Raw genomic sequence first — 18258 nt, forward strand, 5'->3', positions numbered from 1 at the left:
GAAGTCTTTGAAGGATTTTTTGTCCAAGATACGCATAGAGTCTTCAATCCAATCAATACAAAACCCATACTGACTAATCATCAATCTCTTGTCGAAGCCACCTACAATAAGGACATCCCGAGCTTTAGGGCAATCACTTAAAGCATGAAGCACGGTTTCCTCCCCACCCCTACACCTCGCGCAAATTGCATCCACATTACGTTTAATAGACGATAGCTCAATGTTAGTGGGAAGCAAGTCGTGACCAATGCACCAAGCAAAAACCCAGATTTTAGGGAGGACTTTAATCTTCCAAATATATTTCCAAAAGAATCGATGCGGCCCAAACTCAATACTTTTAAGTAACAAGCAAGAGTATGTCGATTTGGTCGTGTAAAAGTGTGGATATTATGAAGCCAAACCATCCTATAATTCAGCTCGTGAGGTAAAATCGAGATGTCACAAATACGGCTAGCCAAAGAGTCCTCGTACAGCTCACGTACACGACTCACATTCTAACCACCATGATGCGGAAACCAAAGATCACAGACGTGCACCTCCAAAAAAACATTGTTCAGGACTTGTAAGGCATCACCATCGAGACCCTTAAAGCTCCATTTGTCCTTATCAAGTCAAATGCTACAATCATCCCCTAAATGTCAACCGAAACCCTTGTCAAGAGCTTTCACCGCTATTGAAATGCTGACCAAATGGAGGAAGGTTTATCAACCTTTTTTGGATGAAAAAGATCACCATCAGGGAAGTATTTCGAGCTGAGAACTTGAAAGCACAAAGTATCCTTTTGCAATATGAGCCTCCAAACTTGTCGACCAAGCAAGGCCAGGTTAAAAAGCCACAGATCTTGAAAACCAATTCCACTCATGCCTTTTGGAAGGCAAAGATTATCCCACGCGAGCATGGCCCAACCATGACCCTTCTCCTTACTTGTCTACCACACCGACGGATTTTCGAGGTTATCTCCTCCATCGTTACCCTAGGAGCAAGAAATACAAACATAGCATAAGTAGGTAATGATTATAAGATAGATTTGATGAAATCCTCTTTACCACCATAAGAAAGCAAACGCTTAGACCAACTATTAATCCTATTGGAGAAGCGATAAAGGATATGCTTAAAAGCTCCCGTCTTTTACTTGTCAAGAAACAAAGGAATCCCAAGGTAATGATCAAGATTCCTAACCACCCGCATCCCAAGCATGTCATCAAAAAATTACCTCTGATTCCTCGGTGTTTTGGGGCAAAACCACACCATAGATTTAGAAAGGTTAATTTTTTGCTTGGAGACACGCTCAAATTGTGTAAGGATATTAACAACAGTTTCGATTTCCTTCTTCTTATTCTTGACGAAGAGCAACGCGTCATCTGCAAAAAAATAAGTGATTGATTCTTGGGTCATTTTGACTCACATTAACACCACGAATATTTTCGCAATCTTGAGCATCATAAAGGAAACAAGAAAAAACCTCCATGTAAAAAAAAGAAAAGATAAGGCGATAGAGGGTCCCCTTGACGGAGGCCACAGTTCGGGATAATTTCCTTAGAAAGAGTCAAATTGCACTTGATAATGTATTTAATTGAGCAGACACAATGCATAATCAACTTCACCCAACCATCCGCAAAACCCATCCAGAGCATAACATTTTCAAGAAAGTCTCACTCGACCTTGTCAAAAGCTTTACTCATCTCAAGTTTGATCACCAAGCCCTTATTAAGCCTATTTTTGGAACTTTGTAAGTAATGCACAAGCTCATGAGTAATCAAGACATTGTCATGAATCATACGACCGAAGACAAAAGCGCTCTAGTTAGGGCTAATGCAAGAGTGAATAACCTTCTTGAGTCTGTTGGCCAAAACTTTAGAAATGATTTTGAAGATGACACTACAAAGGCTAATGGGCCGGAAATTCGTCATGTCCTTAAGATCCTTAATTTTTTGAATAAGCATAACCACCGTGTCGTTAATCTCCTCGATATTTTTCTTACCCTCAAAGAATCATGATAGAATTGAAGAACATCCTTACCAACCACATCCCAATTTTCACAGAAAAAAAGATCGGAGAGACCATCGATGCCAAAGGCCTTACGGGGGTCCATTTGAGCGAAAGCATTCAAAAGTTCCTTATCAATAAAACAGCCCAACAAAGCCTCATCCATCTCCGGAGAGATACACCTTCTAACATGGCTCACAACCTTCTCATCATTCATAGCCTCAAACCTAAACAAATTATTGAAATAATTCCAAGCCACCCTACAAACGTTAGTCGTCCCCTCGACCCAATTGCCATCCATATCAATAATACCCTCAATATTGTTCTTCTAAAATCTGCTCGTCGCACGAACATGAAAAAATCGAGTATTTTTGTCCCCCTCTTTAAGCCAGGCGATATGGGATCTCTGGGCCCAATAAGATTCTTCCTCAGCATAAAGGCGACCCAACTCCGACCGACTGGTTCTAAGCAACTCAGTATTCGACATCACATTAGGCTCGTCAATGAATCTATCAATCCTCTTAACTAAGCGATGCATGCGACTCTTCAACCTGTTCTACCGAGCGTGCTGGCAAGGACCAAGGACTAAGGCTCGAGTAGATCTTATCAAAGCACTCAATGAAATTGCAATTATTTTTGTTATCATCCCAAACAATTCTGACAAGGTTCTTAGCGTCTCTATATTTGGCCCAACAAGCCTCGAATTTAAAGAGCAACCTAGTATCCTTAAAACCATTAATGGGCTTATGACTTGTCGAACCAAGGAGAATAGCGTTGTGATCCGAACAGCTTTGTCTCACGACCTCAGTAGAAAGGAACGACATTTTCTCCACCCCCGAAGCCGAGACCACTAACCTATCCAAGCGCTCTTTGACAAAATCAGAGCCATCTCTATTGTTGGACCACGTGAACCAACCCTTATTAGTTTTGTCACTTAATGTTAAGTGGTAACAATGACACTTTTTAATTGGTATAATAACAATTTTAGTCTTCAACTTTTATACTTTCCATTAATTTGACCCCAATTCTATATAAAATGATAAAAAATTGAAATTATTTTTAAAAATATATAAAAATTGAAATTATTTTTAAAATATATAAAAAAACTATATTTACATAGAAAATTCAAAAAAAGAATTGGAATATAATTTGTTTTCGAGATTTGGGTTTTGAAAAATAATTTAACTAAATTGAATTTTTGAATTGAGTTTGAAAAAATTGTGGTATATTTTGTATTTTTTCTAAAATAATGGTACCGTAGTTAATTTCACAAATCTCTATAATATCGATTCGGAAGAAGTTCTTTAATATCATGGAACTCAACTTGAAGATATTACTAATTTTGTTTTGTTTTGTTTTTAATTTGTTATTAGATTCTATTGAATGATCATTTTCATTCTTATGTCTCAATATTGAACAATCTTAAGCTTTGCGACAATAGAATCTTGATTTATCTTGTATAAATATTAGTTTTAATTGTATCTAAGATTTATGCCGGATTAATAACATGTTAAAATTTAAACACAAAATAGCTGCCTATTTTAGAAAAGAAAACCTAGAAACCATATCAAGTATTTGACTATGCTTTTAAAAAACTCGTACTTTGCTTCAGTATACTTAATTTTAATACCTATTTTTGGCCTCTGAACTATGGTTAAATTATCACATTGGTATTTATACTATTTTTTATTAGTTTGACTGTAACACACCCAATCCGATCTAGGAGTTTCAGCTAAGTCGAACGCGTTACATTCGATCACCGAGGTGATCGTGTAAAGTCATTCTTTTTGAAGCGTTGATTTATATGGAAAACGCTCTTTTGTTTTTAAGAAATACGTTCATTAATTTAAAATGGCTTTACTTAATAAATTGATTACAACATTATTAATGTTAAGTTTTAGGAAAACGAATTTTAGGTATTTAAGAAAAGACCTTAGTAAAACTTTAAGTATTTTGCAAAGTAGCGGAAAACATTCAAAGTAATGATTTTCTAAACTGAAAAGCATGGAAATATCAAAGTATTAACTAAGTGTCATGCTTTAAAGTAAACAAACTAAACAATCCCAAACTTAAGATATAGAAGCAAGAAATTAATAATTACAATCCTGATAATAAATGATAAATGTAAACTTTTTAAATAATAAAATAAGCTGCTAATTCGAGAGTCCTCTTGCTATTATATCGAGTCATAATTTTCTGCGTTACCTAAGAGGCAAAGAAAAAGGGGGAATGAGCTTACAACGACTCAATGTGAGACTAGCTTATAAATAAATATATATAATTGCACAAACAAAAAAAGCATAGAAATAGTAGCAAGTTAAGCATAACTTATGGAACATTTAGCAAATCAATGTATATATCATTTATGTATGATGCAATGCAAATGCAAATTTCCCACTCGTCTATCCTAACCGCCCTCAAGCATCGCTTGACACACCAAAACACATATAAACCATCTTGGATTTTTTGGTGAAGATGGTCGTTCACTTGTCATCTGTGATGATGACTTTTACTATAATAACTTACCATCCCGATTGCCCATTTTTGATGGTTTTTTACTATAATAAACTACCATCACGGTCCACTAGTTTTGATGGCTTTTTAAACTACCATCCTGGTTTATTTGGTTTTGATGACATTACTGCCTACTTCGTGCAGTACTGACTTTCGGTGTGGACTTAAATTGTCACTATCTCCTATAGAACTCCTCCATCCTCTATACCTATTTTTCATATAATTATGCACATATTTTTAGCATATCATGCTATTTATCGTTTTTTTATGCTTACATTCAATATTTCATACTCACATTTAATGGCATGTGAACATGCGTCCATTCTCATCAGTTTCATATATAGAATTAATTTTAGAACTAAAATAGTTTCACGTATACAGTGTTTTTGTGTGGTCTAACACACTTGGTTTGGTTAACACATACATAAGCTGGGTTCACACATACAGGGGTCACACATATAAGGTTCGCATATCAAGGTTTGCACACCTAGGGGTTCACACGGGTGGGTTTGCACCTAAGGTTCACACAAATGAGTTCGTACATACAAGGTTCACTCACAAGGGTTTGCTCATGTGGGTTCACACTTTAGGGGTCACACCTAGGGGTTCACTCATTAGGGATCACACTTAGGGGGTTTGTACATCAGGCTTTACACACAGGCTCACACATAGGGCTCACAGATTGGGTTTCGCACATAGGCTCGCTCATACGGGCTCGCACATACAGTTTGCATAATTAAACATGTACGATCTGCATACTATATCGGGTTCGCTCGTCCTATGTAGCATGTGCCTAGGGTTCACATATTTTATCATATAGGGTTCGCATAATAAACAAGTATGTTTCACATAGGGCTCACAGATTGGGTTTCGCACATAGGCTTGCTCATAAGGGCTCGCACATACAGTTTGCATAATTAAACATGTACGATCTGCATACTATATCGGGTTCGCTCGTCCTATGTAGCATGTGCCTAGGGTTCACATATTTTATCATGTAGGGTTCGCATAATAAACAAGTATGTTTCACATAACTAAACATGTACGGTTCACATACTATACAGGGTTCGCTCATCTTATGTAGCTCGTATGTGCCTAAGGTTCACATATCGTTGTGTAACTCGCATAGTATCCACAGTTTACATACAAGTTCGTACAAGGGCGAAGCTAGAAAATTTCAAGAGGGGTGAGATGATGAACAATAATAATTTTAAAAATAAATATTAATTAAAGAAAAATAATTTAATAAATAAAAATAAGCTAGAAAGAATTTTTAAAATTTATTTGAATTGCACTTTTCGATCCTTGACCTCACTAAAATCATTAATTATTTTGTTTACATCAAATTTTTCTACAATTTCTTTCTCAATGTACACAACCAAATAACTTAAAAAATCATCTTCCATCTTGCTACTAAGTCGAGTCTTCACAATTTTCATAGCAGAAAAAGCATGTTCTGAGAATGCTGTTGAAACTAGAAGAGTCAATAGAAGACAAATCAATCTGTCAACGAGTGGGTACATGACTAACTTTCCACTCTCAACTAAGCTTTTACAAAGTTCAGAAAGTGTTGATATTTTTCTCAAATCAAGATGCTTACATACATCAAGTTCATAATGCTTCAACCTATATGGGAGACGTTCTTTCTCTTGTTGAGAAAAATCTTTTTGATAGAACTTGTTTACAAGAATGTAAATTTTATCAATATCAAATAACTTGAAAAACTCATTGGGATCTAAAGTTGTAGTAAGAATGAGAAGCTCGACAACATGTTCGTTAAATTTGCTCTTCAATTCTTGCAAGTGAGTATCTATTGTAGCAAAAAGTATATTCACTCGATAATGATGCTTCACTGTAACATCTTCCTTCTTGTTGCAGCTACAACTCACAATGTATTGAGCATTCATATTTGGAAAATCCAACTCCTAAGTTTCACAAAAAGATATCACGTTTTTCAACAATTCATTCCATCCATCATCTCTCAACTTTTGAATTAAATCTTTCGTTGTCAAAACTAAACTCATGGCATTTAATACATCTTGAGAACAACTTTGCAAAGCTTGACAAAGGTTATCAGTAACCCCTAAAACTTCATTCATCATATGCAAAATAAAAATAAACTTAAAAGATTTGAATCTATTATATGCATTATGAGCATCTCCTCGCTAAGAATGGTTAGAAGTAGTATTTTTTAGATTTTCAAGAGCTGTGCTAGTAGCATTGTACATCTTCAATAAACTAGTAACTGAATTTAAATGGGAACTCCATCGAGTCTCACCAGGATGTTGTAAAGTGCCAATCTGATTCATTCCTGTTCCAGTTGCTAACTTATTGATGGATACTAAACGAGCTATTTCAATTACTTGGGCTTTTTGTAATTCATTGTGCCATTTGAAAGAAGCAGAAGCAATGTTAATAATATCATACAACTCTTTAAAGAATTGATGCACTTCAACCACTTCTCTAGCTGCTACAACTAATGCTAACTGAAGACAATGAGCAAAACAGTGAACATAATAAGCATATCAACAATCATTCAAAATCAAATCTTGCAAGCCGTTAAATTCCTCACTCATATATATTGCTTGCTCCATCATAGCCTTGACCTTGGATATTTTGTATATCAAAACTATGTTGCAAGAGAACATTAAAAATCTCATTCTTCAAAGTCAATGATGCAGTATCTTTAACATGGACTATATAAAAAAAATCGTTCTTTTATCTTTCCTTGTTTACCAACAAATCTTAAAATAATTGTCATTTGCTCTTTTTTTGACTTGTCTCTCGCTACATCCATAATAATGTTGAACTTTCTGTCACCAATTTCTTCACGAATTACATTACGAACTCTATTGGCATAAGTTTGCAATATCTCTTTTTGTATTGTTGAAGAAGTATAACTAGCATTTTATGGAGCACTTTTCAAAACATCTTCAACTTTCTCATCATAATATGCTAATAGTGATAATAATTCAAGAAAATTCCCACGATTTTTTTATCCCGAGATTTCATTATGATATCTAAAAGCACACCCTTGAAATGACAACCACCGAACAACATCTACACTAGTTTTCAAACGTAGACAATTAGTTGCAATTTGATGTGTTGTTTGTCTATTAAATGATACTTCAATATGTTGAGTTTGATTCATTAAATCTACATAAGCTCATTGTGCATTGTTATGCAGTGAATTCGGATCTTTTCCCATATGTGTTCAAAAAGCACAATTACATCCATCGTGTACCTTTTTCCAATTACTAAAGCCACTATGAGTAAATGCAGTTGATCCAAAATGACTACTTGGATTGCTATTAAAAAGAAAACAAGGCAAACAAAATATTGCATATTTAGAAGGTGAATATTGTAACTAGGAAAATTGTTTAAATCATGATGGTTGAAAACGAGGATGCTTTTTTGAATTGGAAGCAGTATATTCTAAAAAAATAGGTTGATATGGTCCAACCTTAATATAAGCTCTTCGAATTTCATCACGCATATTAACCGGATACTCATATATTTGCTTACATAACCCAGGTTCACATTCTAAGTTAGACAAATCAAGTGACTCATCTTCAACTCTAGGAATTTTAGAAGGACAAGCATCAGAGTTTAAAGGAGCAAACAATGAAGATGGAACCTCAATTTGTGACATTTCTAAAGGTGATTATGTTGTCTCTGTACTTTTCTTTTTAAAAAACGAATCAATTGTTTTCGACTTCATAACTACAATATCTTAAAAGATATAAAAAATAATAACTATAAAATTAAATTAAACTATAAAATTTAAAACACAATAAAAACAATAGTAAAATTGTAAAAATATGGGGAAAAACCTTAAAAGATGAACTCAATGCCACATTTAAAGGACAAATGTTGATGATGGTAGTTGTTAATAGCAATAGGAAAAGAGACTTCTTTTCACTAGTTAACAATTGAATTTTAACTTAAATTCACATTTAATGTTATATTAAAAAGTGAACAACTATCATCTAAAAAGAAAGAAGGTTATAATATATTATATAAATATTTAAAGTTAAAAAGTTAAAATATATGATATGGAAAAAAGAAATAAAAAAATGATTATTTTTTTAATGTTCAAAGTTGGAACGAAAGTTAAGGGGCTAAATAAGAATTATTCAATTTTATAATTTTAGGGGGGCCAAGGTCCTTGCCAGCCCCCCAAATTCGTCTTTGGGTTCGTATGTATGGGTTACATACATGGGTTCACCTAGCATCTACTTAAAGGTTCACATGCAATTTTCTAAGTGTCCACATAGTATTTCTATGGGGTTTGCATTACAATTCCTATAGGGTTCGCATGTTTTTTTCCTATAGGTTCGTATAACAATTCTCATGGGGTTTACCTATACTAATTTCTTACTTTTTAATACATCAATCAATTATACACAATGATTTTAAGTTTAAATCTCATACCTGATTTGGAGACACAAAAACCTTAATCGGATGAGGAGATTGATGATCTACTCAGGAAGAGAGGGATGATTTTGAAAACTTTGAATTCGTCGGTTGAAAATTGATTTGGCAAAGAAGGAACTTTGGGACTTTTCTTGAAAAATTCTCTAGATATTAATTCTAGGGTTTGCAAAAGGGTTGGGTATTTATAAACTCTTTTTCCCAATTGAAATAGGTTTTTGGGAATTCATGTAGAATTAGGACTATTTTAAAATAAGGACTAAATTGAAAAAATAGTTTTTTGTTGGGCTATTTTTCAAATTTGACACTTTTATGGTGTAAAAATAAAATATTTTGGCTGAATGCACACAAAGAGTTTCAAACTTGAGACTTATGGGTAAGCTAAGGCCTTACTACTAAAACAACAAACTCATTCTTAACCATTTTTAACAAAAATATTTTTTAAGACATACTAAATTCTCTTACACTTTGCTTAAAAAAATTAAAATTTATATTTTATCTATATTTCTTCTAGCCCTATTTTTGGGATGTGACATTGACCCTTGTGCTTTCATTTTGTATAGGTCATTACTCAATTCGATTTTTCGTGAAAAGAAAAAAATTTAAATCAACCTATGACATGTTACCACGTGTCAAAAAGATAAAAATATCTTAAATTTAAAAAAAATAGAAAAAAAATTTAAAAATCTTTAAAATTATAAAAAATCCCAAAATATTAAAACTTAGGAAGATGTACAAAATAAATAAAATCATAATCTATTTTTGAAAATTTTAAAATTATAAGTACGTGAAACTTAAAAAAAACTTAAAATTCATAATTTCTTTTGGAATTTTTTGCATTTTGTATGAATTTTGAGCTTTTAAATAAAAATACCATAAATTTCTTTTAAAAAACTAAAATTCCAAACAAAGAAATTTTTTTTAAGTTTTGCGTACTTATAATTTTCAAAAATATATCATGATTTTTTAGTTTTTATAATTTTTGAGTTTTAAGATTGTTTGGGTTTAAAATTTTTTATATTTTTAAAGAAATTTAATGATTTTTTTGTTGTGTTTTTTTTAATTTTAAGTGAATTTGTTTTTTACATGTGGCAGTGTGTTATTGGTTGGTTTAATATTTTAATAGAATTTTGGCCTAAGGTAACAAGGATTACATAATCAAAGTACAAGGGCCAAATTAATAACAAAAATAAAGTATAAGGGCCAAATTGATAGAAAAAAATAGTATAGGTATCAAAGTGATAATTTAGGTATAATACAGGGGCCAAAAGATGTAACAAAAGACTATGATAGTTCAAAACTTCAATTTTTTTTTTTTGACAAATAAGGGAGGGAAATGAAATTTGCTTAAAATCAAACCTAAACTTTCATACCTACAACACAATACTCTTGTCATTGGGTTAAGAGGTTATTGGCACAACTTCACATTTCCTCTTTAAATTCGATTTTTACTTTAATATTATTAAGGCTTAATTACAAATTTTGTCCTTAAGATTTGCATTTTTTTAATTTGACTCTTTTTATTGTTCATTTGGACTCTTAATCTTTCAATTTTTATCAAATAGATTGAATTTGGCTGGAAAGTTGTGGCACTATTTTGTTTTATATGTTAACAATCATTTTGAAATTATAAATATTTTAAAAGATTATGATTTTTTAAATAGAAACTTTATAAAATCTCAATTTTAATTTTTTTAAAATAAAACTTAAAAACTATTAATTATTAAAAAATTAAGAAATTCAAAATTAAGTAAAATAGAAAAATTGTGTGCTCCATTTGGGAACATGAATTTCAAATTTTGTATTTGGATATCATTTATTATATAAATAGTAAAAGGAGATGCAAATAGTTGAGATTCAATACTTAGAAAAGAATAAAATATGGATTTGTCAAATCCAAAAATATTTTAAGAATTTCAAAGTCATTACTAAATAGGCATCTAACAAATTCATGCATTTAAAAATTATCATAAATGTTACATTTCTAATTAGTTTACTACTCAATTTATACTAATTTTGAAATCCAAATTTCTAATCCTAAATCCTAATTTTCAAACGTTGCCTTAAGAAAATTTATGAAAAAACTTATAAAATTATGATAAAATTTTAAAAAGTTCAAAAATATATATGTATATATATCCAAATAGTTGGAGTAATATTATTTTCCATTTCAGTTTTCTCTAACCAGATCTCTGTATCCTTGTGTCGGATCTAGTTGTAACTTTGGCAATAACTTCTTGTTGTCTCAAAAAACGATCTCAATAACTTAATTCTCCATTTGGAAAACCCATTTAAAAAGAGTCTCTATTAGTCGAGTATTTATCCTCCTTAAAAATAACCATCATTGTTATGCAGAAGAAAGAAAACCATTTGGAAAGTAAAAAAGGTAGAATGGATGCAATCTTCATAATTTATTGTTATCCAAGTTTGGGGTTTACGTTACTTGGGGTGTTTTCTTCCCTCAGTGGACCATTTTAATTCGCTTTCCCTTGTTGAGGCCAATAATTGATGCATTGAATTTATGGAATTGGAAGAGGTAAGATCTTACATTCCGCTTTTAGTTTTAGTTGATTTGGGGGTTGATGTACAACCATGAACAAAATTTGATTCGATTTTAAAAACTTGATAAAAATTTAAATTTTGAATTAAATAGTTTAAGTTACTCAAGTTATTTGGATCAACTCGAATAAAAAATTTAAAATTTTCGATTTAACTTGAATATGAATTACACAAACCGAGCTATCCAAAAATCCAAATAAAAAAAGACAAAACTACCTCATTTTGATAAACGTTTATTTTTCAAGGTTTCGTGGAGTTTTGATGGTATCATTAAAATCTCATATAACTGAATAAAACAATATTCCTCAGTTTCAATGCCCCCATATCATAAAGCACGGAGTTATCTTCATAATTGGCCTACAACTAGCAACTGGGTGTGTTTGACTACAGATGGTTCGATTAGGATTGAAGAGGGCTTTGCAACTAATGGAAATTTTATGAGAAATCATAATGGCGAGTGGATCATTGGGTTCTCCAGATATTTGGGTAACTGTACAGTAATGGAGGCAGAGCTTTGGGGGATTTTGAATGGATTGAACCTTATTTTGGATAGACATTTTGAGAGGATCTTAATCCAAATAGATAGCATTGAAGCTATCAAGGCCATCATGGAAGGTTCGTTGAGGAACTCTAATTCCTCTAATTCTGCCTTACTCAAAAGAATTCATTATACTTTGAAGAGGATAAAGTAGTGGGAAATTCAACATATTCTCCCAGAAAGGAGAACTTAATTGCTGATAGTTCTTTAACAAAATATTCCTCTATAAATTACTCAACTTCCTAAATCAGGAAAAATAACTCATTAAATCATTCTAGTTTCCAAATAAAACCCAATATGTGGAAATAAATTATATTTTATCACCTTTAATAATATTTTTCGATATCTAACACTAAATCCTCTCTCTTAAAATTTTATGATCCCCATCCTCGAAACATTATCATTAATTACGTTGAAAATCTTTTCAAGGAAAGAGATGATGGTGAGATTATTATAAACTGAGGAAAGATGGAGACTATAACATGTAACAGTCAATTCTTTGGTTATGGTGTTGAATAGGTATTACGGGAGAACATGAATAGAAATCTTTTAAAATTAAAATTAAGCTTTTTATTAATGCTTAAGTATATATTCAAACTTCCTCTTCTATTTATTTTAAGGTTTATTTTTCTACACTAATATCCCAACTTTTTTCCATCTTCTATGGGACAAGTGACACTGATGATGTCCTAAGGGGTGGCCCCCAAATCATTTCTTTTTATACAACTCCTTTAAAATTTTTAAAATTTAATTTATAATGAAATTATATTTTTTTATCATAAAAATTATAATTTAATTTCGATTTCATCCTTGGAGTTTAAAAAATAAAAAAATTAACTGATAAACATTGTAAAAAATATCATTTCATTTGTTTTACTTCTTCATTCTTATTATTTTTTCTTTTCAATATTACACCTTCTCTTGCAATCATGAGACTCACTCTAATAATCTTCAAAGAACCACATCACATCAAGCAATGCTGGGAGAGTCCCTTACGTGATGGTCTGTAATTGATGCCCAAATCAATATTTGTGGATTTCAAAGATGAGTTTTAGAAAATAAAAGAGAGTGAAAAATCTGGAGCAACCTGATTTGCGAAAATCTGCTAATTGTGGAACAACACTCAGTAGTCTACGGAATATGTCACAACACTATCAATAAAGAGAGTGGAAGACAATAAGCTTCAACATTTCCCTATGTTGGAAAACCCAAATCAGGGTTCCGAGGCTTCTTTTTAGATTAGAAATTGTGTTAGTTTTTACGAGAAGTGTGATACAACGTAATTTTTTTTTACATGTTTGGAGTTTAAATTGGTTAAAATGTGCATATAGTCCCTGTATTGTTTGAAAATTTGGAATTTAGTCCTTTTATTTGTATCTCTAGGAATTTAATCTTTCTACTTTTCAAATTTCAAAATTCAGGTCCAACTATAAATCTTATTAACTTTTTACTAAATTTGTTGTTGTGACATTTTGAAATTAAAAAAAACTACTCACTTGGTAGCCATGTAACTAAAAAAATTAATAGTATTAATAGTTGAACCTAAAATCTGAAATTTGAAAAGTAAAAGATTAAATTCTTGAAAATAAAAGCACATAGACTAAATTCCTAATTTTCGAAAAATATAAGGACTATAGTCATGCTTTAACCTTTTAAAATCACTAGTTCCCATGTTACATGTGTTGCACATGATCGTATTTGTTTATTTTAAAATTTTATTAAATAATATATTTTATAATTTTAAAATATATATACATATTTACTAAATTAATGAGAATAGGTCTCATTTACAATGAAAAAATTGAGAGATAAATTTTAAAAATAACGAATTTAAAAAAGAGTTGGTATTTGGTACACTGGCAGTGTATTTTTTTACTCTATAAGCAGTCTTAAAAAATTGTCACGTGTAACCTCCCCAACCCGGCCTAAACGTTAGACTCAAATTCGGAAGATTATATTAGCCACCGAAATGACCCAGTAAGCTATCAGAGTTTTGAAAACAGACATTTTAAAACATTTGATTATTTTAGAAGAAAACTTCACTAATCATTGAATTACTTATTACTCATAATTTAAATTATGGTTCAACAGCGGAAAAGGTGATATCTACTAATGTTTTTAATAGAAATCGGGTTCATGCATAACTACTTAATAATCATATTTAAGCATTCTAAAATTTTAAATTAAATGTCATGCAATATAAAAACAAAACTCAAATCCTAAGTCTTATGCTACAATTTCAAATTTAAAATAATTATAGTATTTGAATAATAAAATATCAAATAATAAATGTAAAATATCAATTACTTTAAAGTATTTGTACAAAAATAGAAAAATAATATATTGTAAAATAAACTCTTCCCTATTTAATTATTTTATTTTCTTAATACTGACTATAATAATTTGTAAATAGAATATAGTATTAAAAAGTATATAAGTAAAAATAATAAATTAATTTTTTAAATAATTGTGATTGTAAAACCTTTTACATTTGCTTCAATTATAATTATTTTAATTAATTTTAAGTAATAATTGTAAATTATATTATAAAATTTTTAAAGTGTAATTATCACAACTATTAAATTATAATTATTTTAAATGTATTATCAAAATTCTATTCTACGCCAACTTTTGTAATTAATAATTCTAACTGAAATATTATAACTATTTTAAATATAAATTTAGTAATATGCCGAAAGTAAAGGGTATTCTCGTTGGTTGAAAAGATTTTTCAAACTCGTGCTTTTATATATAATGACCAAATTAATTAATTTCACATCAATATACTATCATATTAATTAATATTAATTTTATTATTATCACTTAATCATACTAGTACATTATTTTTCTAATATAAATTTAGTAATATAGTTAACAATAAAGGGTATTCATAGCAATTCAAAATTTGTCAAAACTCGTGCTTTTATATATATTAGTTCCCATTTCACATGTTTACGTGTTTATTTTTAAATTTATTAAATGATGTATTTTTATAAATTCTTAAAATATATTTTTGAATTAAATGAGAATTAGTTTAATTTATTATAAAAATCTATTAATTTTAAAAATAATTGAGAGATTAATGAAAATAAAAAAATGAGATACAACCGATAAAAAATATTAAGTAATTAGATTACCCATATATTGATATTAATCTTTTATATACATATAATATTAACATCACACATTTGTCTTTTATTAATTATAAAAAGTTGATTTTAACATTATTAATTATTATCATATTTAATATAAAACTATATTTATATAAAAAATTATATTTATTTAATTAAAAACTTGGATTTTATTATTTTAATTTATTCAATTATATTAAATGATTTTATAAATTTATATTTTTATTAATTAATAATATATTATGTTATTTTTTCATTTAGAGCTTTTAAAAGATGTGATCGAATAATTATTTCACATTAATATACTATCATATTAATTAATATTACTTTTATTATTATCACATAATGATATTAATAAATTATTATTCCAATGTCAATTTAGTAATATAATTAATAATAAAGGATATTCTCGCGGTCTAAAAGTTTCTCTAAACGTGTACTTAAATATATTATAGATAGATAGAATTTATATATTTTAAGTTTAATTTTATATATTTTAAAATTTTAATGAAATTTAAAATTTTACTTTTATGATTTTTAAATTTTTTATAATTTATATTTAACTTTCTAATGATGATGTCATTGTTATGTCATCAATATTTTCACTAAATCGCTTATCTCAAATTTAATAGCGTTATAAAAAAGTATCAAGTTAGTTGACAAAAAACGTTAGAACACCAATTTGGGACAAAAAAGACATCATTCACTGAAAAATGTCTGAATTCGACACACATGAGTCAAGTTATTGTTTACCTATAAACCTGTTATCGTTTATAGTATAAATATTACACAAAAATATATATAATTAAATCGGTGGTTCCGCAAGTGTACAGGTTAAATTGTAATATAGTAAAATGTACAACAAAACACTGATAAGTATTTCAAGGATCGTATCTAAGGGATTGTAGTTCAGAAAAACTATTATTAAATTAATTACAGGAAATAATTACTAATCTAATTGAGTCACGAATTAGTAGTGTGAATCCAAATTAAAATTTTAATTAAACTAATTAAATTAACTAACCTAAATTAACCTAATGGACTTTTATGTTCCTAGTGTCAACAATGCGAGCCTTTAGCCTATAATCGATCAAATCCCTAATTATCTAATTAAATCATTAATTATCCTAGATTGAGTTATTTATCACCCTTAGCTAAGAATACCCTCCCGGCTCATCTTCACTAAGGATTACCACCTAAGTCACTCTTCCGATCTTTTCCTAGGCAAACAGATACCCTTTCGATATCACTTGTCTCAATATTCTATTAGGGACATCACTCTCTAATATATTAAGTACTCTTAAATAAATAACCAATTTTAGATAAATAATCACTTAACAAATAAATCAATTTATTAGTCGAATCATGCAAGATACGAAATAAACACAAAAAATTATTCAAATATTTATACAATTGCTAATTGATCAGAGAAACGAAAATATAAATAAAAGAATAAAAAATAGGAGAAAGCTTATGAATATTTAAAAAGTTGTCCATATATTTCAACACTCACCAGTGTTCAAATAAATAAACAATTGGTCATGCATATATTATTCAACATAAATAATAGAACTCGACACGTGTAAGTGTCAAAGTAATCTTGCAAAAATAATTAGAAATAAAAATTTATTATAACCTAATAAACCAATTAACTTTGTTAGTGTGCAATAATACACGAATATGACAAATTATTTGATATTACTAAAATAATTAGACTTGATAAAAGTGACACGTATATCATTTAAAATACAATAAATAAAATTGTTATATCTGAATGAGTTTGTTTTATAAACGATTTTACTTAATTATTTTATAATTATCCTAATTTGACTCACAACAATTGTGGAAAACCAATTGGAAAAGGACCCACTGTATTATGATGAAGTTCTAACATATTTTTTCTAGTAACGGTAAAATTATATTTTAATCTCTTAAAGATGATGAAAATTTGATTTAGTCTTTTAAAATTATTAAAATGATCGTAAAAATATAAAATTTAATTCCTGCTCCCAATTACCCTGTTTTGATACGTAAAAGAGTGAGAGATAAGGAAGAAAGATGATAGGATGTATTTTGATATGAAGAAGCAAGTTGAATGTGAACACTTCACTCCAAATTGTTATACCTACTTTAGAAATTTGTACGCAACCAACATTTCCATTTTTATCAATATCTATCTTCTTCTTTTGGAACAATTTTAACTATTAAGAGTTAATGAATCATTAACTTAACAATCTTAATTTAAGTATCAGTTTGAGTCATAAATCATAACCAATGTGTCATTAACACTAATAATTTCTTTAAGTAACACACAAGGAATTATTAATGAAAAAAAAAAAACCCATAATGTTTAAAACAAATGATATATTGTCGTTTAAGGCATTGGCATTATTAATAAAGGTTGTGGTCGTGGCATAAAAACGTTCAAATCTTACAAGGTGAAAGTTATGTGTTAGAGGTTAGTTGAGTTCGATTTTTTTTAATTTAGTTGTGAAAGAATGCTTATGAAAATAGAAACAGAAATGAACTTTAAATTGAAATTATTATTGCTTGACTTGAATGAACACCAATATGATGTATTTATACACAAATAGACCAACTAGTTATGAAAACTGTTTAACAGAAGTAGCTGTAATAGACTAACAGTTCACAGCTTCTAATATTCACCTAACTATCCCAATTTCAAAACTCAAAGAAGGTGTCAAAGGCTACAAAATTGAGAAGTAGATAATGGCTTAGTAAGAACATCGACAACCTGGTCACACAGGCAGGAACCTCGCCAACCACAAGAGAACCATTTGTGACCTTCTCCCGAACAAAGAACAAGTCAAGCTCAACATGTTGAAATTTCGGATGAAGAACAGGATTTGTCGCAACTGCAACATCACTAGAGTTATCACACCAAATGGTCAGTGTATCAACAGACTCACACCCAAGTTCTTTCAACAAAGATTCTAACCATGTAACGTCAGCAGCAGCAGCAGCTGCAGCTAACCCACGATATTCGGCTTCAGCCATGGATCGAGACACGACTTGTTGCTTATTGGAACACCACGAGACAGGATTGCCGCCAAAAAACACATAGTATCCGGTGGT

Source organism: Gossypium raimondii, chromosome 10 (genome assembly GCF_025698545.1).
Source record: "Gossypium raimondii isolate GPD5lz chromosome 10, ASM2569854v1, whole genome shotgun sequence".
Lineage (NCBI taxonomy): Eukaryota > Viridiplantae > Streptophyta > Magnoliopsida > Malvales > Malvaceae > Gossypium > Gossypium raimondii.